Raw genomic sequence first — 24,245 nt, forward strand, 5'->3', positions numbered from 1 at the left:
GTCTCTCCTGTGCTGAGGACGCCTAGTTTGTATACAGGCAAAATATCCGCGTTGTTTTAGCCTTTCATCTTTTCTCTCTACTGTCCACAGTCTCGTTTGTTCTCTTTTCATTGAGGTTTACCTCTCTTTATTGATAATTATCCTTGGGGGAGTTTCATGGGGGTAATTTTCCTTGAACTCTCTTTGTCTCGAGATTGCAGAAACGCACGGAGGGTAAGCAAGTTGTTATATAAAAATCCAAATATCGTATACAAACGTCATGTATAAATAAATATGCCACCTCTCTGAAAAGAATACAGAAGTGGTTTAGGGGGGACAGAGAGGGCGATTGCCCTGGGCGTAGAAATTTTGGGCAAATTTCAAAATAAAAAATCTAACTGTTAAAGTCATTTTGTAATTTTATTTTTATCAAGATAAAATAGAAGACGCAGTTAATAAATGAAAATAATAAGTAAATTATAATTGATTAATAAGATAAGTTAAAAAGTAAAAATATTAATAATTAAGATAATAGATAAAAAATAAACAATTTGAACAATAAATCAAAAAATAACTTATTAATTCAATTAATAAATTGGAGATAGTTTTGTTAATAAATAAAAACTTTGTTAAAAATTTGCCGAAAATTATGTGAGGGGCAGGGGCTAATTAAAATCTAAATCTTGCTGCGAGAGAGGTCAGAACCGCTATTGCAAGAATACCTAATTTTTTCCCTTTTCTACTCCCCTCCGTAAGATTTTTGGAAAGTGCCATTATTGCTTTACGACGAAGTCGCTCATCATGCTGCTTCATTTGATACTTTATTCGCTTCAACTTAATTTATTTTATTGTCCAATTTGCTCTAATTTTCTTTATGTCGATTTTTGTAATTTTTCTAATTTTCGTAGTTTTATTTTTATTAAAATAAAATAAAGGACGCAGTTAATAAATGAAAATAATAAATAAATTATTATTGATCAATAAAATACGTTAAAAATTTAAAATATTAATAATTAAGATTATAAATAATAAATAAACGATTTGAAAAATAAATCAAGAAATAACTTATTAATTGAATTAATAAATTGAAGATAATTTTGTTAACAAATAACAATTTTTGCTAAAGTTTAGTCTGAAAATTATGTGAGGGACTGGGGCTAATCAAAACCCGAGTGAAAGAGAGGCCAGGACCATCCAGAAACTGGATGGGAAGAATAGAAACCTGTCTTAGATACGTGACTGACATAACTGGACCAGATCTGCTCTCTTTAATGGAATTGGGGGGGGGGGGGTAATTTTGAAAATTTAAGTATTTGTAACTTACGAAAGAGTGACCAGATCTTAATGAAATTTGATATTTAGAAGGATCTTTTGCTTTAAAGTTCTAATTTCAAATTCCGACCAGATCCTGTGACATTTGGGGGAGTTGGAGGGGGAAACCGGAATTCTTGGAAAACAGGAAAATTGGGGTATTTTTTTCTTACGAATAGATGATCGGATCATAATGAAATTTGATTTTTAGAAGGAATTCATGTCACAGAGCTCTTATTTCAAATCCCGACCAGATCTTTTGACATTGGTGAGGAGTTGGAGGGGGAAATCTTGGAAAAACACTTGGAGTGGAGGAATTGGGATGAAGCTTGGTGGATAGAATAAACAAATGTCCTTGATACGTGATTGACAGAATCGTAGGTTAATGCAAACAAGAACATTACAATAAGGTCTTGGTTTTAACATAATATATAGTTATGCAAAGTCGAATAATAATTGGTTCACAGCGACTCCTGTACCGCTAGCATCCCTACCGGATATTGCCTTTCGGCATTCAAATATTTGTTAAGACTCATCAAGTGCCCCTCCCCACGGTAATCTTCAGTAAAAGGTGAAAGATTATCTTGATATGAGGAGAGGCCAGAGCTATGAAAATAGCTAAGGTTGACTTGGCTATATAAAAATAAATCCTCGTGGTTTTTTTTTTAACAAGGTTCGAAAGCAATAAGAAATTCAATGTTCGATCAAGTAAATACGGGCCAAAAAATCATATGATGCGAAAACATTTTCAATGAACAGCAGTTCATGGGCAACCTTAATGACATACTACTAAAACTACATCCGCAGAAAATAACATAAATTCCTGGACTAGCATAACAAACGCGACCTTAAATTTGCAATAAAAAGGGTTTGAAAGAGAAAATTTAACTCGTTAAAAATTCATCTAGACTATCAGTTTTGAGGAAAAGCCTCAGATTTCAGGGTATGGTAGTAAATACATCTCTTTTACAGAACTTTTTTTTCACCATGACGAAAAAAAATTATTAAAACGATGAAAAAAATCGACCAACATAACTACTTATAAAATATCTATTTAGAAGGGTTTCAGGAAAAGAACCCTACTAATTCTACTCTTTGTATTTTATACACTACCCCCCTCCCTTTTTACCGCTTATTGTCATATAGTAATTTTTCTGCTCGAATTTCCGCTATTATGCTTCTAAAACTTTAACCGGACAACTTTACTCTAATTACAAAATTAAAATATATTGTAATTTACAATTTTCAAACAGTTCGTGGTAACGAACTGTAGTAAGGAGCGACCCGGCTCAATAGTAACCAAAATTCTAAAACTGGAATTTTGAACCAATAGCTACATCAAAAGAATTACATTTTAATACTGATTTTAAATATATAAGTTTAATCAAGTTTAGTCTTACCCATCAAAAGTTACGAGCCTGAGAAAATTTGCGTTATTTTAGAAAATAGGGAGAAACACCCCCTAAAAGTCATAGAATCTTAACGAAAATTACACCATTAGATTCAGCGTATCAGAGAATCCTACTGTAGAAGTTTCAAGCTCCTATATACAATAATGCGGAATTTTGTATTTTTTGCCGGAAGGCAGATCACGGATGCGTGTTTGTTTATTTATTTTATTTTTTTTTCAGGGGTTATCGTATCGACCCAGTTGTCCTAGAATGTTGCAAGAGGGCTCATTCTAACGGAAATGAAAATTTCTAGTGCCTTTTTTAAGTGACAAAAATTGGAGGGCAACTAGGCCCCCTCCCACGCTAATTATTCTCCCAAAGTCAACGGATCAAAATTCTGAGATAGCCATTTTATTCAACGTAGTCAAAAACCTTATAACTATGTTTTTCGGGACAAATTACTCCCCCATAGTCCCCTTGGGAGGGGCTACAAGCTACAAACTTTGACCAGTGCTTACATATAGTAATAGTTATTGGGAAGTGTACAGGCGTTTTCAGGAGGATTTTTTGGTTGGGGGGAGGGGTTGAGAAGAGTGCGATATGATGGGGGAGCTTTCTATCGAGGAATTTGTCATGGGGGAAGAAAATTTCCATGAAGGGAGCGCAGGATTTACTAGCATTATTTAAACATCAATAGTAACTGAAATCTCTAAAAACGGAAATTTGATAACAATAGATACGTCAAAAGAATATGCTTTTAATGCAGATTCCAAAGCTATAAATTTATTAAGTTTAATGTTACCTATCTAAAGCTACGAAGCTGAGAAAATTTGCATGATTGTTGAAAAAGGAGCAAAACGTCCCCAAACGTTGAAGCGATATCAATGAAAGTCCCACCATTAGATTCAGCATGTCAGAAAATTCTCTCACTGAGGTTTCAAGCTTCTATCAACAAAAATGTGGAATTTTGTGATTTCTGTATGAAGAAAGATCATGGATGCATGTTTATTTTCTCAGGGATGACTGTATCAAGCCAATAGTCCTAGAAGATCAAGAGAGGGCTCATTCAGACAGAAATAAAAAGATCGAGTGCCTTTTTTGAGTGACCGATAAGACTGGGGGGCAACGAGTCCCCCTCCCTCGCCCGCTTTTGTTCAAAAAATATCTGATGAAAATTTTAAGGTATGAAAATACTTGCTTCAGTATAGTCGAAAGGATCAAAAATTTTGCCTTTGGGGATTATATGCCTCATAGTCCCTAGGGAATGGACTGTAAATCACGTAGTTTACCCATTGGTCACAAAGATTATTTGTTATTGGGAGATATACGAGCATTTTTTTCCGGATGAGGAGAATTTTCTTGGAAGATTTTCCGTGGGGAGAATTTTCGGCGCAGAGGAAATTTACGGAGGGAGGTGTGTCCGGGAAGAAAGCAACTGGCATAATTTGGAAAACGGTCAGAACATTAAATAAACAAAATCAAAGCAAAATCAAAACTTGAAACGAATAGAAATTATTTGTGGGTATGAGGGTGGCTGCCTTTCCCTTAACCCTCTGTCGTTATGCTAAACTTCGACTTTTTACAGTTTCATTATTTTTATTCGTAACATAAGTCCACAAATACTTTTAAGTTTAAAAATCTTGTAATTATTAAACACATGAAAAACAATTTTCAGTGGATATTTTTCGAGGGGGGGGGGGGGGGGGGGTTCCGCGGGGGTTTGGATCGAAAATGAATTTGATTTGCATATCCTTTTCCGACTCTTTGGAAGCGGTATATACTCAAAATATGTTAATTATGTAAATGCAAGATGAATGAAAACTTGATTCAGTCTTGGATTATTGTAGAAAGCATAACGTTTGAAACAATCGATGTTCGCTTTTATCGGTTCAGTGCATTATCGTGGTTTTCGATTTATGGACTGATTCCCACGATGAATAGCAATTATGAGAGAGGGAATTTTCCGGGGGGATGGTCCTTGGGGGATTCTTACACAATCTTAATTTAAAAATAGAATCGTTCTTAATACGCAAGGGGGGGGGGATGTGGGCAATAATTTTCCTCGAAAGTTCTTAAGCAAGAAAATCAGCTGCTTTGATGTTTTTAATGAATTAACTTCAATAGCTTCTTTTCCATACTTGGACCAGTTGCGACATTTGTATTTATTAATATTGGTGGTGGTTTTATTTGTTTTTAGTTTAGTGTTTTTTTTTATCTTTGTCTTTCCTGTGCTGAGAACGCCTAGTTTGTATACAGGCAAAATATCCGCATTGTTTTAGCCTTTCATCTTTTCTCTCTACTGTCCGCAGTCTCGTTTGTTCTCTTTTCATTGAGGTTTACCTCTCTTTATTGATAATTATCCTTGGGGGAGTTTCATGAGGGGTAATTTTCCTTGAACTCTCTTTGTCTCGAGATTGCAGAAACGCACAGAGGGTAAGCAAGTTGTCATATAAAAATCCAAATATCGTATACAAACGTCATATATAAATAAATATGCCACCTCTCTGACAAGAATACAGAAGTGGTTTAGGGGGGACAGAGAGGGCAATTGTCCTGGGCGTAGAAATTTTAGGCAAATTTCCAAATAAAAAATCTAACTGTTAAAGTAGTTTTGTAATTTTATTTTTATCAAGATAAATAGAAGACGCAGTTAATAAATTAAAATAATACGTAAATTTTAATTGATTAATAAGATAAGTTAAAAAAAGAAAAATATTAATAATTAAGATAATAGATAATAAATAAAAAATTTGAACAATAAATCAAAAAATTACTTATTAATTGAATTAATTAATTAATTAATTGAATTAATTAATAGAGAATTAATAGAGAGTGAATCCAGTACGATTCTGTCAATCACGTATCAAGGACATTTGTTTATTCTATCCACCAAGCTTCATCCCGATTCCTCCACTTCAAGTGTTTTTCCAAGATTTCCCCCTCCAACTCCCCCCAATGTCAAAAGATCTGGTCGGGATTTGAAATAAGAGCTCTGGGACATGAATTCCTTCTAAAAAATCAAATTTCATTACGATCCGATCATCCATTCGTAAGATAAAAATACCCCAATTTTCATGTTTTCCAAGAATTCCGGTTTCCCCCTCCAACTCCCCCGAATGTCACAGGATCTGGTCGGAATTTGAAATTAGAACTTTAAAGCACAAGATCCTTCTAAATATCAAATTTCATTAAGATCTGGTCACCCTTTCGTAAGTTACAAATACCTCAATTTTCAAAATCACCCCCCCCCCCCAATTCCACCAAAGAGAGCAGATCCGGTCCAGTTATGTCAGTCACGTATCTTAGACAGGTTTCTATTCTTCCCATCCAGTTTCATCCTGATCTCACCGCTTTAAGTATTTTCTAAGATTTCCGGTCCCCCCAACTGCCCCTCCTCCAATTACGCTTGATCCGGTTGAGATTTAAAATAAAATATCTGAGTTACGAGGTCCTTCTAAATATGAAGTTTCATGAAGATCCAATCCCTCCTTCGTAAGTTAAAAATACGTCATTTTTTCTTATTTTTCAGAATTACCCCCTCCCCAATTGAGCAGATCCATTCCAATTATGTAAATCACGTATGCAAGACTTTTGCTTATTTTTCCAACCAAGTTTCATCCCAATCCCTCGTTTTCCATCATTTCATCCCCGTTTTCCATCATTTTAGGTTTCCCCACCCCAAACATCCCCCAATGTCACCAGATCTGGTCACGATTCAAAATAAGAGCTTTGAGACACGATATCCTTCTAAATATCAAATTTCATGGAGATCCAATCACCCGTTCGTAAGTTAAAAATACCTCATTTTTTCTAATTTTTCAGAATTAACCCCCCCCCCCAACTACCCCATAGAGAGCGGATCCGTTCTGGTTATGTCAATCATGTATCTAGGACTCGTGTTTTTTTCCCACCAAGTTTCATCCCGGTCCCTCCACTCTAAGTATTTTCCAAGTTTTAGGTTTTCCCCTCCAAACTCCCCCCAATGTCACCAGATCCGGTCGAGTTTAAAATAAGAGCTCTGAGCCACGATATCCTTCTAAATATCAAATTTCATTGAGATCCGATCACCCGTTCGTAAGTTAAAAATACCTCATTTTTTTTAATTTTTCAGAAATACCCCCCCCCCCCCCAACTACCCCAAAGAGAGCGGATCCGTTCCGTTTATGTCAGTCATCTATCTAGGACTTGTGTTTATTTTTCCCACCATGTTTCATCCCGATCCCTCCACTCTAAGCGTTTTCCAAGTTTTAGGTTTCCCCCTCCCAACTCCCCGCCCCCGTCACCAGATCCGCTCGGGATTTAAAATAAGAGCTCTAAGACACGATATCCTTCTAAACATCAAATTTCATTGAGATCCGATCACCCGTTCGTAAGTTGAAAATACCTCATTTTTTCTAATTTTTAAGAATTACTCCCCCTCCCCAACTACCCCAAAGAGAGCGAATCAGTTCCGATTATGTCAATCATGTATCTGGGACTTGTGCTTATTTTTCCCATCAAGTTTCATCTCGATCCCTCCACTCTAAATGTTTTCCAAGATTTTAGGTTTCCCCCCTCCAACTCCCCCCAATGTCATCAGATCCGGTCGGGATTTAAAATAATAGCTCTGAGACACATTATCATTCCAAACATTAAATTTAATTAAGATCCAATCACCCGCTCATAAGTTAAAAATACTTCATTTTTTCTATCTTTTCCGAATTAACCGGCCCCCCCACTAATTTAATCTGGTCCGGTCCCTGATACGCTTGCCAAATTTCATCGTCCTAGCTTACCTGGAAGTGCCTAAAGTAGCAAAACCGGGACTTTAGGTTTTCCCCCTCCAACTCCCCCCAATGTCATCAGATCCGGTCGAGATTTAAAATAAGAGCTCTGAGACACAATATCATTCCAAACGTCAAATTTCATTAAGATTCAATCACCCGCTCATAAGTTAAAAATTCTTCATTTATCTATTTTTTGCGAATTAACTGGCACCCAACTCCCCCCCAGATGGTCAAATTGGGAAAAAGACTATTTCTAATTTAATTTGGTCTGGCCCCTGATACAATTGTCAAATTTCATCGTCCTAGCTTACCTAGAAGTGCCTAAAGTAGCAAAACCGGGACCGACCGACAGACAGACAGACCGACAGAATTGGCGATTGCTATATGTCACTTGGTTAATACCAAGTGCCATAAAAACTAAACAAAACAAAGCAAAATTAAAAGGAAGAGAAGGCAAAACTATAAAACTATAAAAGTTGAGGATATGAAATAAACAAAAATTAAAACTCGTTTTCTTAACTAATAGCTCTTAAATTTGGCCTACGGCAATTTTATACAACCTATGACATCCTAAAAATTTATAATTCCAGCCGATAAAACAAAACACTGAATTGAGGGGGGAGTTTGGTGTGAGCATTTGAAACTTACAGGGCTTGTTGTGAGGGAGGCTGAATTAACGAAAAGGCAATATTTGCAGCCTAATACTATCGATTCTACTGCTACTAATGCTGTTACTATTACTACCGTTACTACTATTACTGCTACTAAAGCTAACAGTATTAAGTCGAAAATTTTGGAGAATAATGTAACAATATTGAACTAAATGGAAAGACACTATGCTTATACGGGTTTTTAAGAGGACGTATTAAAAAATGCTTCAGTAACTGCTTATGGTATTAAGCTGAAATGTTCAGTGTGTGTTCAGGGGGATGTTGTAGATAGCCAAAGGCGCTATTTGCATACTACTACAAAGGCTACTAGAACTATTGCTACTACACAAGCTAAGGGTATTAAAGTGAAGCTTTCAAGAAATATTTAGACGGATTTTGAAGCAAATCCAAAGGAACTATTACCATGTGGAATATAAAACGGGTGAATAGAAATGTCTCAGGAATGACTTACATTAATAAGTTGGACTTTTCAGGTAAGCTATGGCGAATCTTGAACTGACCAAAAGGCACTATGTATACTATTAATACTAATACTACGATTCCTGTAACTAATGACACTAAGGGTATTAAGTGAAACTTTTAGGGAATGTTTAGAGGACTTTCAATTAAACGGAAAAACTATGGGCATACAGATTTTTAAAGGGGCATATAAGCAATATCACAGGCAGAGCAGCATTATCATAGATAGCAATATCATATAAACTTTTAAAGTGGCTTATTTAATTGGAAATTAAAAGTTACTGTTCCCTTTTTAACAGTCAACAGTAATTGGAGGGCAAGCAGCTCTCCTCCATAGCCCATTGATTCTCCAAACGTTTCATATTAGCTGACTTTGATTTTAGCTGACATCTTTTTTTCTTTGATTTTACTTCCTGGATACTGTCAAATTACGTTTTAGACGGTTATCAATAAATGCTTCCCCTGATTGGTAGGTGTCTGATCCTTTGGTATATTAAATAAAAAAAACAAGTTTTTTTAATTGAAAGTAAGGAGCGACATTAAAACTTAAAACGAACAGAAATTACTCCGTATATGAAAGGGGCTGTTATCTCCTCAGCGCCCTGCTCTTTACGCTAAAGTTCGACTCTTTCTTTCAGCTCTACTTTTTAAAACAGTAAAAACAACTTTAACGTAAAGAGTGGGGCGCTGAGGAGATAACAGCCCCTTTCATACACGGAGTAACTTCTATTTGTTTTAAGTTTTAATGTCGCTCCTTGCTTTCAGTTAAGAAAACTTGTTTTTTTATTTAATTTCTGAACATTTTTGAATTAATGCATGTTTTGACTTTGCCTCTCTGCACATGAATAATTATAAGAAAATTTACAGATTTTTTTTTTTTTGCTAAGTGGCTTTCTCATAGTTTTGATCGGACGATTTTGAGAAAAAAAAGGAGCGGGGGAGTAGGCCTAGTTACCCTCCAATTTTTGGTTACTTAAAAAGGCAACTAGAACTTTTCATTTTGCGAACGTTTTTATTATTAAAAATACACGTAACTTAAAAACTAACCTACGTAACGAACTTCTAAATTCGTATGTTTTTATTAAGTATATGAGGGGGTTCACCCCCTCTTCAATCCCTCGGTATTTGCAGTAAAGCTTAAATTTTGTCCCAATTCGTTAAGAATGACCCCTGAATCACAAAGACCGGAAAATAAATAGTTGAAATCACTGAAAATACTTTAACGTAAAGAGTGAGGTATTACGAGGAGGTACACCCCTCATATGCGCAATAATTTTTGTTCTTTTCAAGTTTTCAAATTTTTTTTTATAAGTATGCTAGAAAATTCTGCACCTCCTTCATTGAATTTCTCTTCCCCCATGACATGTTCCTCCAAGGAAAGATCCTCCCACAAAGCCCGCTCCCCTCAACCCCCCCCCACCGAAAAAAAAACCCTGAAAGCATATGTACACTTCCCAATAACCATTACTATGTATAAAAATTTGTCAAAGTTTGTAACTTGCAGCCCCTCCCACGGGGCTGCCCCTCCCGCCTCTCCTCCCAAGATGGTCGAATCGGGGAAACAACTATTTCTAATTTAATCTGGTCTGCTCCCCGATACGCCTGCCGTCTTTCATCGTCCTAGCTTATCTGGAAGGGCCCGAACTAGCGAAACCGGGACCAACAGACAGACAGACGTACAAACCGACAGACAGACAGAAATTGCGATCGCTATATGTTACTCGGTAAATACCAAGTGCCATAAAAAGTTTTTTTAAACTGAGACTGACCAATTAGGTGACATTGTTGGTTATGGTCTAACGCGTAATAGAGATGTCAATTTTGAAACAATAGCAAAAAAAAGAAATCACCAGTATAAAATATATAGAAAAAAAGATTCTTGCCAAAACCAGGAATTTTGCATGATTTCTCCCAATTTTTTTTCCCTTTGACAAAAAGTTTACCAAATGCCAATAAAGTTGGGAGGGTCAATGTGCCTCTCCCCCCACTGGATAAGGCTGTCCAGTTAGGCCTATTCCTAATTGTGACTTAGGCCTGTCAATATTATTCTCCAAAATGCCTTTAAAAAACCCTTCACTATCCTTGTAAGGTCGAAAAGGATATAACGCCAGAAATAGTACAAAAGAGACCACACCCTTTTCTATCTTTTAAATCACCTTAAACATCTAGATAGTGGCCTCTTATTTTTAAAACTGAAACTGGCTTTAGAAATTTTGAGTTATCTGAGGTTGCAGGTGTATCACCATACTCAGGGGGGGGGGTCCGCGGAATTCGTATAAACCACGTACATAAGAGAAATGGCTTGTGAATAAGCTCTTAAGCATCTCTCTATGATGTTCTAGTAACCCGCTAGATCTGGAAGAAGAAAAAAAGACCGTTTTAACATTTTTAACTTTTAGTTAGATAAGATAGATAAGATAAGATATTTATTTCAAAAAGATCACTATCACAAGCCCTCTAAGGGCCGAATTCAGACTTCGGAGTCTACTAACAAAGCAAACAAAGCAAAAAACACTAATAATAATGAATAATCAAATTATGAGTCAAACAAAAAAAAAATCGGTCAAACTAAACTTGAACAAATACAAGTCAGAGAAAAAGGGAAGGGGACAACAAAAATCTAATAATACAGAAAAGAACAAGAAATAAACAAATATATCTGCAAATTAAAAGGGACACTAAAAAAAAGTCCAAAAACTCACGAAAAAAAGAACGAAGCATAAAACACACGAAAAACACTTCTGAATTAAAAGGAAAACTAAACCAAAACAGCGGGGGGCAAGCAAATTAGTGCAACGACCTAAAATACCTCACATGAAAAAAAAAGAGGGAGAAACTAGTTGGCTATTTTATTTATTTTTTCTGTGATGAAGGGGACAAAGGTTTTTTCATATCTGGAAGTAACGCAGCGAATGGGGGACAAAACTGGGATAGGCTCAGAAACAGCTCGAGGCTGTCGTAATCTGGATGGTGAGTGACGTTTGGGGAAAATACTTGCCGTCCGAGGGTTCGTTATTGCATTTTTCGAAAAACGGAAGGCACAACAACGACCTCCTTCGCTCAAGGGTTTCCAAACTAGCTTTTTTAAAGTTACTATTACCCATAGTTACTATGGGCTGTGGTTTGCTCTTTACTAGGTTGTAGCTAATGCTTCAGCCATGACAAAGAGCTCATTGCAAATTCTCCCGAGAAACTAGTTAACATTGAAATCTGTGAAATCTAATAGATGGTAGAATTTTTAAAAAACCCATTCAATGCAAGCAATAGCCTTCAACTGAGGCATTAAACATCTACGATGGTGTGGTAGCATGCCAATGCTTCAGTAGCTAAGTGATGAGCAGACGATTTAGGAAACTTACTAAGGGGCTGGGAGGGGTTTTTGTAAACCTCCAGTTAAGGGTTCTGGAACCTAACTATTACAATAGTACCTGTTTTGTACTTCAAAGCTTTTCCAATTAAGTTGTGGGACCAGAAGTGTTCTTTTCAGTGCTATATCGCACTTACGAATGGTAAAACTACCTTCGGTGGTCACAACAGAAATTTCTGCTTTCACTCCCGGAATAGAGCTAAGATCTTTCCCCACTAATTGGCTGTGGGACCGCCGGATGTTAACGCCTAGTCTAGAGATGTCTTTTGGAACTCCGGGCAACTAGTGTCTATAAAGGCTGTGTTTCTGTAATTCTAGATTACAAAAATATATTGTTTACATAAAGAATTAAAATTACATTATTAGCCATATTAATTATTTATAAAAATCTTTATTACAAACAAAAAAGAATTTTAAAAGTTTTACTAATGTATCGTATGGTGAGCAAATTAATTTGTAAAAATTTAGATTTCGATTTCAGAATTGTATTCTTTATCATGTTGAGGCTTAGTCGACATCCCCTGATATATAAAATAAAAACTAACTTGGCACTACAGCTATTCAATTTTATCCTTATTGTAAATAAAAATTAGGAGGGGGAGGGGTCTATTAAAATATATAATTCAAAATGTAGGGGGAAAACTTTTTTTGTCAATATCCCTGTCAATTTTGTTTTGTTTTCCAAACGAACATACAAAGTAAAAGAGAATTATTCACAGATATGCAAATACATATTTTTGAATCTAGGGGAGTCGTCAGACCCCCCCTCTCTCTCTCTCTTTCAAAGCCACAGAGATCAGTGGTCCCTTTATTCAACCTAGCTAATGCTAATGCAAAATAAGACATTTTTATAATAGAAAAAAAGGGCGAAGCATGCTCCTCTGATGGAATTTATTTTAAAAAAAACTTCGATTTTATGAAATGGATTAATCTAAAAGAGCACTAGATCCATAAGTATATTCATTGGAATGAACCTCTAGAATCTATTATTATTGTAAATGAAACCTGGGAGGGGCTAAAATATATAATTCAAAATCTAAGAGACAACTTTTCCGTTTTGTCAATATTTCTGTTAATTTTGTTTTATTTTCGCAACAAAATACAGAGAAATGGAACATTTTTAACAGATATGCAAATACATATTTTTAGAATCTAGGGGAGCCGTTGGTTCTAAGCGTTTACCCTGCCCCCTTCCCGAAAAACAGCCTCCCCGACAGAAAATATCCTCTGGGAATATACCCCTTGCAAAAATACCCCCTTGGAAAGTATCTCGAGCAGAAAATACTCCCTAGCAGTGAATTCCCCTTGGAAAATGTCCCCCTCGGAAAGTACCCCCTCATGGAAGATACATCCTCGCTGAAAGGAAATTATTCCAAAAAAATTTTCCCTACTGGAAATTCTCCAGACAATTCTTTCTCCCAGCAGGAAACTTCACTGCAAAAAATATACGTATATTTCCCAATAACAAATACTATTTATATGCATTGAACAAATTACAAAACTTAAAAAGGCGCTTAAACTCCTACAATGGGGTTCTCTCATTGTTTTGTATGTAGTTAGGGAGAGAAATGCCTCAAAGGGGGCAATTTAGTGCCCAAACGTACCAGTAAAACAAAGTGTGAAATGCCAATTTGTCTTTAATCAAAGAAGAAATTTTTTTATATCGAAATAAATTAAATTATTTAGAATGCCTTAATTTTACCGTAAATTTCTAAAACAACCCTTGCCAGTCTCTCATGAACTTCTATGTTGTATACAGCTTAGACTTCAAAATACACAATTTCTGGTGAATCAATATATACTATGTGACGAAGACTGCCGGATTATGAGCATAGAAAAAACAACAACTTAGCGTTCACCCTTCTGTGAGGATCATCAAAAAAAATTCGAAGTCGCCTTGACCCCTCCCCCTCCAAAAAGTGTGCATTACTCGGGCCTGTGCCTCCGAGATTGGGATTCTGATTCTCTGCGAATTTCGCTAGACATACTTGTTAACTTGATTCAACTTCTGGTGAACTAAAATATACAAATAAACGAGTTTGACATAAAAATAGTTTTCTCTAGAGTTAAAAAGTTCGTGGTACAGAGCTGTAAGTAAGGAGTGACGTGGCTCAATAGTAAACGAACCACTAAAAAAATATCGGGAAAGGGCTTATTCAGACAAAAATTGAAAGTTCTATTGTACATTTTAAGTGACCCAAAGTATTGGAGGGCAGCTAGCCCCCATTTTACGTTCTTTTCCCTCCCAAAAGGCGTTTTATCAAAATATTGAGATAGCCATTTTATTCAGTAAAGTTGAAAGCTACACATTCAGTATAGCTGAAAGGGTTTGAAAAATGTTATTTTATCAGGAAATATTCAGTATCCAAGGGTTATTATATCTACTTGGAAGGCTGGCATGCAGTGGCGTGATTTCGTCAAGATCCTGGGGGGCAGAGTTGGAGCCAATTTTGCCAAGTCAAGGGAAAATGACAGTGACAAATGAAAAACGAGCCATATTGCATCATGAATGCAAAAATATAGGTCTACTAAAGAAAATTGATCTGTCTCGGTGGATGCTTGAATTATGTAGGCATATCTTAATTATGACAAGATTTTTCAAGTCGCTAAATTTCAGCTGGGGGGTGGGATTGGCGTCTGGGGCCAGTCTCACCCCTGCCCTGGTATGGGTGAGAAATAACTGGTTCAAATAAGTTTAAATTAGAAAAAAGTGTATTAAAATTATAAAAGCTCAATTATGAGGACCAAAAATAGCAAAATTCTCGAGCCTTTTCTCTTATTTACACATATAGAAACCTTATTTTTATGGACTTGTAGCCTCATTTCCAGAAGTAGATAAATTGTTACATACTGTTGTTTTGATATTTTAATAAATTTTAATTTTACGGCTTCAGGAAATCAACCAAGATATATAAAAGAGAGACAGAAGGTCAACAGAAAATACTGATTAGGATATCTCACTAAGCAAATACAAAGCGTCGCGTTCAGAATTCTTACTCCCACGGGGACACCATGCGTGTTCGTCTATTTTTCTTTCCTTTTTTTGCAAAGACAATATCGGTACTTTTTTTCGGGAGACTATTGCACGATAATACACAATAAATCCACAAAAAGTATATCTTCCAAATTCAAATAAATATTTTTGGGTGGGAGGGGGTCATAAGCTCTCCAGAATGAGAGTAGTTCTACAAATATTCTAACTTGAATAGAAAGAGAATGTATATGAGGTATCTTTTGTAGAGGTTACAGCTGCATCAGTAAATTTCTGTTCATTCACGATAAAAATCTATATTTTATAACTAGGTAATGATTGTTTCCAAAAAAAAAAAATCCTTTTTTTCTGTTTACTTGAAATTCCTGCCTTTCCGAGCCATTGAGCTAATTGTAATTCTTTTTCGTTTTTACGACAAAAGTAAATGGAGGAAACACTTTGATATTTTTAATGTCCAAATTTTATCTTCTTTGTAAAATATTATTTGTTCAAATGTTTCAGTCCCTCTCTTTCTCTGTCTCTCTCTCTCTCTCTCTCTCTCTCTCTCTCTCTCTTTCGTTTATTGCAGAGGGCAATGAGGTTTCAGCACCCTTCCAGAAAACTTAAAATTACAAAACTTTAAACTAGTGCATGATTTAAAATGTAATGAAAATTTTCTGAAAAGAAAACATTTTGTTCAAACCTTGGAAACAAACAAAATTATGACAACAAAACAAGCAAATTTTTTTCAAACAGAATTATGGAAACTACGGCAAAGAATTATGAAAAACGGGCTGCGCAGAACTCATTACATTAAATACCTTATCTAGCCCCTATCCACTCTATATATTAAATATATTATAGAAAAATACAAATATAGTAGTTTTATTACTCAAAATAAGCAAATCATAACCAATTGCCGAGGCAAACCGATTTTTGTCAATCTTACAGAGCAAATTCTTGAGTGTGTTCTGAATAATTAACAAGTACCTTTTCTCTTTTTCTCACTGCGTACTTTGGAAGGTGTATGTACTCATTTCTTAGCACAATTAATACTAATAATATAAATATGGTCTTAAGAGAAAACTTATATGGAATTAATGGCTCAATTTGCACATTGATATACCCTAATGTAGATACGGACGAAAAAATTTGGTTCAAGCGAGGATTAACTTCGAGAAAAAAAACGCAAATTATATGAGAAATACTTAACAAATTATGGTTAAAATTTCCGAACTCTGGGGACGACATGGGCCCAAAGACACCCCATTAAACATGTCTGGCACAATATTTATATTACAGAGGCGGAGTTAGATCTTTCTCGGGGGTGGGGGCAAATGTAGACTTTGCTGCCCCCTGCCGCATCATCAATACTGTAAATGCCCAAAAATATTACAATTGAAGCTTGTTTGTCATCCCCCGAGGCGCTTAACCCCTCAAGCCCTATCGTAGATTCGGCCCTGATATATTATTCTATTTGGTAAATAAGCCTTCTGTTTTTGCCAACAAAAGTAAATGGCAGTCAAATGGATGTACGAAATCTTCGTCTTAGAGACCCCTCAATTCTTTAATTTTAAAACCTCTTCTACATTTATTTGCAATTTCTGCCTAAAGAGATTTAGATACGAAGACATTGTAAATGCATTAATTTTCTGTATTATTCCATTAATCAAACGAAAGACTAAATTACAACCCTTCGGGTTACTTGTGACAATAAACGCATTTTTGTTTCTTACATAAATTTTCTTTAGAATGTATATAAACAAATGTGAGGTCTTAATTTAATTAGATCCTTCTCGGTTTACAGAGATATGATGAATGAGATTACACTCTTAATGAGTGAAGCCTTAAACCTACACGACTAAGTTTAGGCTAAACCCAACTGATTTCTCTGTAATGATAGAGACTGAATTTCGAACAATTTGTTGAAAAAGATTACTGTCGTAAATTTAACATGGATTTGACTCTACTCTCGTAATTAATTGTAATCATTCGATCTAAGAGGTGACATTAGTATTTTAATCTATTGTTCGTTGTTTGCCTAGCTGGCGGGTGTATAATTGTTTGATTATTACCAACAGAATACACGCAGAAAACTTTGTAATAGTTTCAAACAATGTATAATCGTCGTTTCTGTAGTATGCACTCCTAAAAGGTGACAATTTATAGAAATTGAAATTTTTAAAGAATATTATGTGAAACTTAGAATAGCTAATATTAGAATCTTTGTGGCTGTGAAATGTGGCACGTCTTTAACTAGTGAAATGCGTTATTCTTTTCGGCCATTTGTGGAAACTTTTACAATTTTGAATCTTTACTACTGTACGTTTACCAGTGGATGGAGATTTTTTTTTTTTTTGATATGTCAATGTCCAATATCGCCCAACACTGTATAATCGTCGTTTCTGCACTCCCAAAAGGTGACAATGTACACAAATTGAATTTTTTTTTTTAAGAATATTCTGTGAAACTTAGAATAGCAAATACTAGAATCTTCGAAAAGAAAGTTTAAGACATAGGTCAACACCCTCTAAAAACCCTTTTGGTTCTACAGCCAAGCTATATACTACTAAGAAACTTCTACTTTAGCTAATTATAGTTGTTTATATTTATATTTTTGGCCTAATAGTATGAAGTATAATTTAAAACACAATACCTGGGTAGAGATTTCGACTTGCCATTATTTTATGATGACCATAGGTTTAAAAAGAACGAAAACTTAGCAGTGGGTGCAGACTTTGACCTAGTGTTCAAGGATCACCACTCACTCCCAAAAATGGATCTTCAGCCCTAATTAAAGCTGAAAACGTGTTTAGTACCGGTTTCCACCACCCCACCCCCACCCCAGAATACTGACTTCTCACTAACCTGGAAACTGCTTATCATAACGATCTTTTTTAATAATAACGAATAAATGGGCCTAGAGCTCAAACCATTTTCCAGGAAGGTATTATTACGAAACAAATAGAGTTCCAACAGGGATAGGCCCCTTTATTAGACAGAGAAAAACAGATGGTGAAGTTACGAAGGGGACGCTTTTTCTTTGGTGACAGAGGAATAGACGGTACGACATCTATTCAAAACATAAGACAAATTCGTGGCCTTTAAAAAACCTTATAAAATCGGCCTTTTCTTTCAAATTAAAACCACTTCTAAAGTTTTTCCGTTGGCTTGAGTTTTATTTTGTTTTAACTATTTATATTGTATTAATTAGGATCTAATTAACAAAACTTCTAGTAACGGACAAAGAAATTTCAGTCATGTCTGGTTTTGCAACCTTTTGTTCCTGAAATATATATATTTACTTCTACCATTTCAAATTAATTCTCTAACTTTAACTATCAATGGGAACTGGGGCTGAATTGTTTTGCCATATAAACGTTACCTATTCACCAGTGGGAGTTTTTGTAAAGAGTAATTATTGCCTAAAATGAATTTTCAAGCGAAAAAAAGTGTCGGTACTAATAAACACCATTCGACGTAAGATGTATGTATTTTGCTCGCCCCTTCTGTGTTTGAAAAGTGGTGTTTATGTCGTTATAAAATTAAAGAATGCTCTTACAGGCTGGCGATGTCATATATATTCGACTTCTTCAGCTTGGACGACGGATCAACTTCACATCAGGGAATTGCTTTTTTGGCTTAATACGTATTGGTGATTGACTGGGATTTCTGATAGCCATTTTCCCTATTGTGATAGGAACCTGCCTTAATTATTCAGATTCGTTGATAGAAAATTTTACTGCTTGTGATAATCTTTGTTCCTTTTATGTTTTAATTTTGCCTTTGCGTCAGACAATCTTGTTTTAACTTGCTATTGTTGTCAATGCATAATAGATGTACAGTCTAGGGTGGCGAGTACTCAAGTATTTTTAGTCCAAGTGTTTAATTTTTGCTTGATAATTTCATTTTTGGTACTATTGAAAGGACAAAGGACATTATTACGTACTAAAAATATTGGCACTTGTATAAAAAAGAATTTGTGTATTAAAAAAATATATTTGTTGCCAAAAATATGTTTTACACGCATATGAAATGAAGAAACAACTTCAGATAAAATTTAGACTATCACACGCAAAATTGTTTTAAAACCAAAATAGCTACGGGAAACTTTTTGGAAACTTAAGGAATTAAGACACTTTTTTGAAAACATTTTAGACCTGCCCCAAACTAAGTGACCATACCAATCACTTTCCCACGAGTCCTTGCACGAAGGTTTTTTTTTTCATTTTTTGTCATAGCTAAATTTTATAAGCTTATAATTTGTGTTTTATACCCCTGTCAAATAAATAAACACTTGTGACTCAAATGTAGACTCTGGCAAATATCAGAGCTTTTTTCAAAAACAGAAGAATCTGATGGAAACTCTTGGTATAATTATAAATAACTTGGTATAAATTCCTTTGTAGAAGTAACATTACCAACAGTTTTTTCAAAAGTTTTTTTTTTGGTCCTGTCGAATGTTTGTCTTTATTCATTTACAATTAGGGTTTTACCCACGTACAAAGTAAATAAATCATGTAGATTAAATTTAAAGGCGATATGCTATTAAATTGCTTTAGAAAACATAACAAATTTTGACACTATTAAACAAAATTAGCACACTCATTGATAATATATAAACGTAGAAGATGATGAGGAATTTTTGTATACAGTTAATGAAATATTGTGTATACAGTGAAATATACTGTAACACAAAGAAAATAAATTTTTCTCACTCAAAAACTCATAGATAAAATATTAATCATAGTCAAAATATGAAAAAAATGATAGTCTTAGCTTCATTACCTCACAAAGATTCAGCCAAGATTGACTTCATTTTACTTCAAAGAATATTAGATCGGTTCTAAAATCTTGGAAAAGTTTCTAAATTAAAAATACAGCTCTTACACTCCGCAATTAACAGGCGCTCGAAAAAATACAGTCAATTTGATTCATGATAAGTTTCCCAGAGAAGGGAAAATGAATTGCAGTTTTTTTTATCCTTTACGATTATATGACAGCCAAAAAAGACAATGCTAAATAAACAAGAGCTAAGAGCTTATATGGCACTTGTGACGAGGCGAGAAGAGCTAAGAGCCAAGAGATCATATGGTATGAGCTCTAACAAAATTCTATGAATCAATAGATTGATTTAAAAAGGAAAATAAAACACAATAACACAAAGAAAATAAATTTTTCTCACTAAAAAACTCATTGATAAAATATTAATCATAGTCAAAATATGAAAAAAATGATAGTCTTAGCTTCATTACCTCACAAAGATTCAGCCAAGATTGACTTCATTTTACTTCAAAGAATATTAGATCGGTTCTAAAATCTTGGAAAGGTTTCTAAATTAAAAATACAGCTCTTACACTCCGCAATTAACAGGCGCTCGAAAAAATACAGTCAATTTGATTTATGATAAGTTTCCCAGAGAAGGGAAAATGAATTGCAGTTTTTTTTTATCCTTTACGATTATATGACAGCCAAAAAAGACAATGCTAAATAAACAAGAGCTAAGAGCTCATATGGCACTTGTGACGAGGCGAGAAGAGCTAAGAGCCAAGAGATCATATGGTATGAGCTCTAACAAAATTCTATGAATCAATAGATTGATTTAAAAAGGAAAATAAGAGGCTTAATACCGGTCAAGATTTAAAATAAGAGCTCTGAGTCACAAAGTCCTTCTAAATATCAAAATTCATTAAGATCCTATCACCCACTTGTAAGTTATAAATACCTAATTTTTTCTAATTTTTCCTCTCCCTTTTGTCCCCCAGATGGTCGAATCTGGGAAAACGACTTTATCAAGTCAAATTCTGCAGCTCCCTAACACGCCTACCAATTTTCATCGCCCTAGCATGTCCAGAAGCACCGAACTCGCCAAATCACTGAACCCCTCCCCCCAACTCCCCCAAAGAGAGCGAATCCAGTACGATTCTGTCAATCACGTATCAAGGACATATGTTTATTCTATGCACCAAGCTTCATCCCGATTCCTACACTCCAAGTGTTTTTCCAAGATTTCCCCCTCCAGATCCCCACAATGTCAAAAGATCTGGTCGGGATTTGAAATAAGAGCTCTGAGACATGAATTCCTTCTAAAAATCAAATTTCATTACGATCCGATCATCTATTCGTAAGATATAAATACTCCAATTTTCATGTTTTCCAAGAATTCCGGTTCCCCCCTCCAACTCCCCCAAATGTCACAGGATCTGGTCGGAATTTAAAATTAGAACTTTAAAGCACAAGATCCTTCTAAATATTAAATTTCATTAAGATCTGGTCACCCTTTCGTAAGTTACAAATACCTCAATTTCAAAATTACCCCCCCCCCCAATTCCACCAAAGAGAGCAGATCCGGTCGAGTTATGTCAGTCACGTATCTTAGACAGGTTTCTATTCTTCCCATCCAGTTTCATCCTGATCTCACCGCTTTAAGTATTTTCTAAGATTTCCGGTCCCCCCAACTGCCCCCCCCCCCAATTACGCTTGATCCGGTTGAGATTTAAAATAAGATATCGGAGTTACGAGGTCCTTCTAAATATGAAGTTTCATGAAGATCCGATCGCTCCTTCGTAAGTTAAAAATACGTCATTTTTCTTATTTTTCAGAATTACCACCCCCCCCCGCAATTGAGTGGATCCGTTCTAATTATGTAAATCACGTATGCAAGACTTCTGCTTATTTTTGCAACCAAGTTTCATCCCAATCCCTCTAATCTAAGCGTTTCCCATCATTTTAGGTCTCCCCACCCCAAACTTCCCCCAATGTCACCAGATCCGGTCAGGATTTAAAATAAGAGCTTTGAGACACGATATCCTTCTAAAAATTAAATTTCATGGAGATCCAATCACCCGTTCGTAAGTTAAAAATACCTCATTTTTTCTAATTTTTCAGAATTAAACCCCCCCCCCCAAACTACCCCAAAGAAAGCGGATCCGTTGTGGTTATATCAATCATGTATCTGGGACTCGTGTTTTTTTTCCACCAAGTTTCATCCCGGTCGGTCCACTCTAAGTGTTTTCCAATTTTTAGGTTTCTCCCTCCCAACGCCCCCCCCCCCCAATGTCACCAGATCCGGTTGGGTTTAAAATAAGAGCTCTGAGCCACGATATCCTTCTAAATATCAAATTTCATTGAGATCCGATCACCCGTTCGTAAGTTAAAAATACCTCATTTTTTTTATTTTTTCAGAAATACCCCCCCCCCCCACAACTACCCAAAAGAGAGCGGATCCGTTCCGTTTATGTCAATCATCTATCTAGGACTTGTGTTTATTTTTCCCAAAATGTTTCATCCCGATCCCTCCACTCTAAGTGTTTTCCAAGTTTTAGGTTTCCCCCTCCCAACTCCCCGCCCCCATCACCAGATCCGGTCGGGATTTAAAATAAGAGCTCTAAGACACGATATTCTTCTAAACATCAAATTTCATTGAGATCCGATCACCCGTTCGTAAGTTGAAAATACCTCATTTTTCTAATTTTTAAGAATTACTCCCCCCCCCCCAAACTACCCCAAAGAGAGCAAATCAGTTTCGATTATGTTAATCATGTATCTGGGACTTGCGCTTATTTTTCCCATCAAGTTTCATCCCGATCCCTCTACTCTAAGTGTTTTCCAAGATTTTAGGTTACCCCTTCCAACTCCCCCCAATGTCATCAGACCCAGTCGGGAACTCGGGATTTAAAATAAGAGCTCTGAGACACAATATCATTCCAAACATCAAATTTCATTAAGATCCAATCACCCGCTCACAAGTTAAAAATACTTCATTTTTTCTATTTTTTCCGAATTAACTGGCCCCTACTCCCCCCAGATGGTCAAATCGGGAAAACGACTATTTCTAATTTAATCTGGTCCGATCCCTGATACGCTTGCCAAATTTCATCGTCCTAGCTTACCTGAAAGTGCCTAAAGTAGCAAAACCGGGACCGACAGACGGACAGACAGACCGACAGAATTGGCGACTGCTATATGTCACTTGGTTAATACCAAGTGCCATAAAAAGACTGCTGACTTAGCCAATTGAAAATTGACATCCCCATTGTAATATATTTTTTTTCATTCTTTTTCGTTCCTTTTTAAAATCTGATCTTTCAGAAGGCGCCTCATCTGTGAATACTCTCTTGGTTTTAGTTTAAGTTGGAATATTTTAGTCTTAATTTCCCATTTCCGTTTTCTCGGCGCTGAGGACGAGCCCAACGGTGTAATTAGGGAATAAATTTTTCCCGCATCCTCTGTTGGGGTGCCATTTTGACATAATTCAGAAAAGATAGACAACTCACGTTATAAAGGGTAGGGGTATAGATAAGTTAGTTGCTCCAAGGCCCTGAAATATTTAACTGCACCTCTCGAACCGTTTACATCGCCCTGTAATGTTTGCTATTTTGGTACTTGTGTATTATTCAGAACACGCTCAATAAGTGAAGTTAGGTTCTTTCATGAAACAAACTACGATGCAGGTACATCTTAATTAAATATTTGGTACTTGTTCATTATTTAATTGATTCAATTCTATTCAGAACACACTCAAGAATTATGCCAAGAAAATCCGGTTTCATAGCCACAAAGACAAAACTCTATTTTGTTTGCTACGCATAGTGATATAAGATAGTGTCTGAACATGGATTTTGAAATGAAGATTTGGGATTCGCCAAAGACTGAAAAGAAGGCAATTATATTTTTCAAGGATAAGGGGTTGTTGTCCACAACAAAAGAGTGCGTCAATGGATACACCACGACTTTACACTCTTACAAAAAGGAACATTTTTGGAAGTTTAACAATAGGCCATGTTTGAAAATAGTCAATTTGCCTAATTTCCTAAAAACAAAGTCTAATTTTACAACTTTCCTATTAAAGTATTATTATTTCATCATATTTTGTTTTATTTCGTTAGCTTTATCAAAAGTTTGAGCTATATATTAGCACATTAGTAAGGGGGAGTGCATTATATCAAATACCTAACCTAACCAGCTCTATATATAAAATACTGAATTAAAATGTACCTGCATCGTAGTTTGTTTCACGAAAGAACCTAACTTTACTTATTGAGTGTGTTCTGAATAATATTCAAGTATCACCATTTTTCCATAATTATTGGCCTCATAAAATTGTTCTTTGTTCTAGATTCCTATAGATTTCTTGTATTTTTGCACCTTACAGGTTAAAGTCCTAAGGGTTTCATTCAGGCCCGTACCTTTCCTGGATGAAATCTAGAGATTTTCGTGATATCCCCATTAATCCAACTCCTTGTTCTAGATGGTTCAAAGGGCGGGTAAGGTGAAATCCTCGATCAAGTGTACATCTATCCAGATTACCAAAATAGGAAAAAAGTTGTT

The 24,245-nt window shown here is 35.5% G+C and overlaps 1 long non-coding RNA gene and 1 other non-coding gene across 2 annotated transcripts in view; one reads left to right on the forward strand and one right to left on the reverse strand.

Annotated features, from left to right (window-relative positions):
• LOC136025670 (uncharacterized) overlaps window positions 1–24,245 on the forward strand; it is a 268,288-nt gene that overhangs the window by 28,639 nt on the left and 215,404 nt on the right. The window lies entirely within an intron of this gene.
• On the reverse strand, window positions 1,782–1,898 carry LOC136026724 (U5 spliceosomal RNA). The gene has a single exon (XR_010617406.1). It is a non-coding gene; the product is annotated as a U5 spliceosomal RNA (small nuclear RNA).

Source organism: Artemia franciscana, chromosome 4 (genome assembly GCF_032884065.1).
Source record: "Artemia franciscana chromosome 4, ASM3288406v1, whole genome shotgun sequence".
In the NCBI taxonomy this organism is placed as follows: Eukaryota; Metazoa; Arthropoda; class Branchiopoda; order Anostraca; family Artemiidae; genus Artemia; species Artemia franciscana.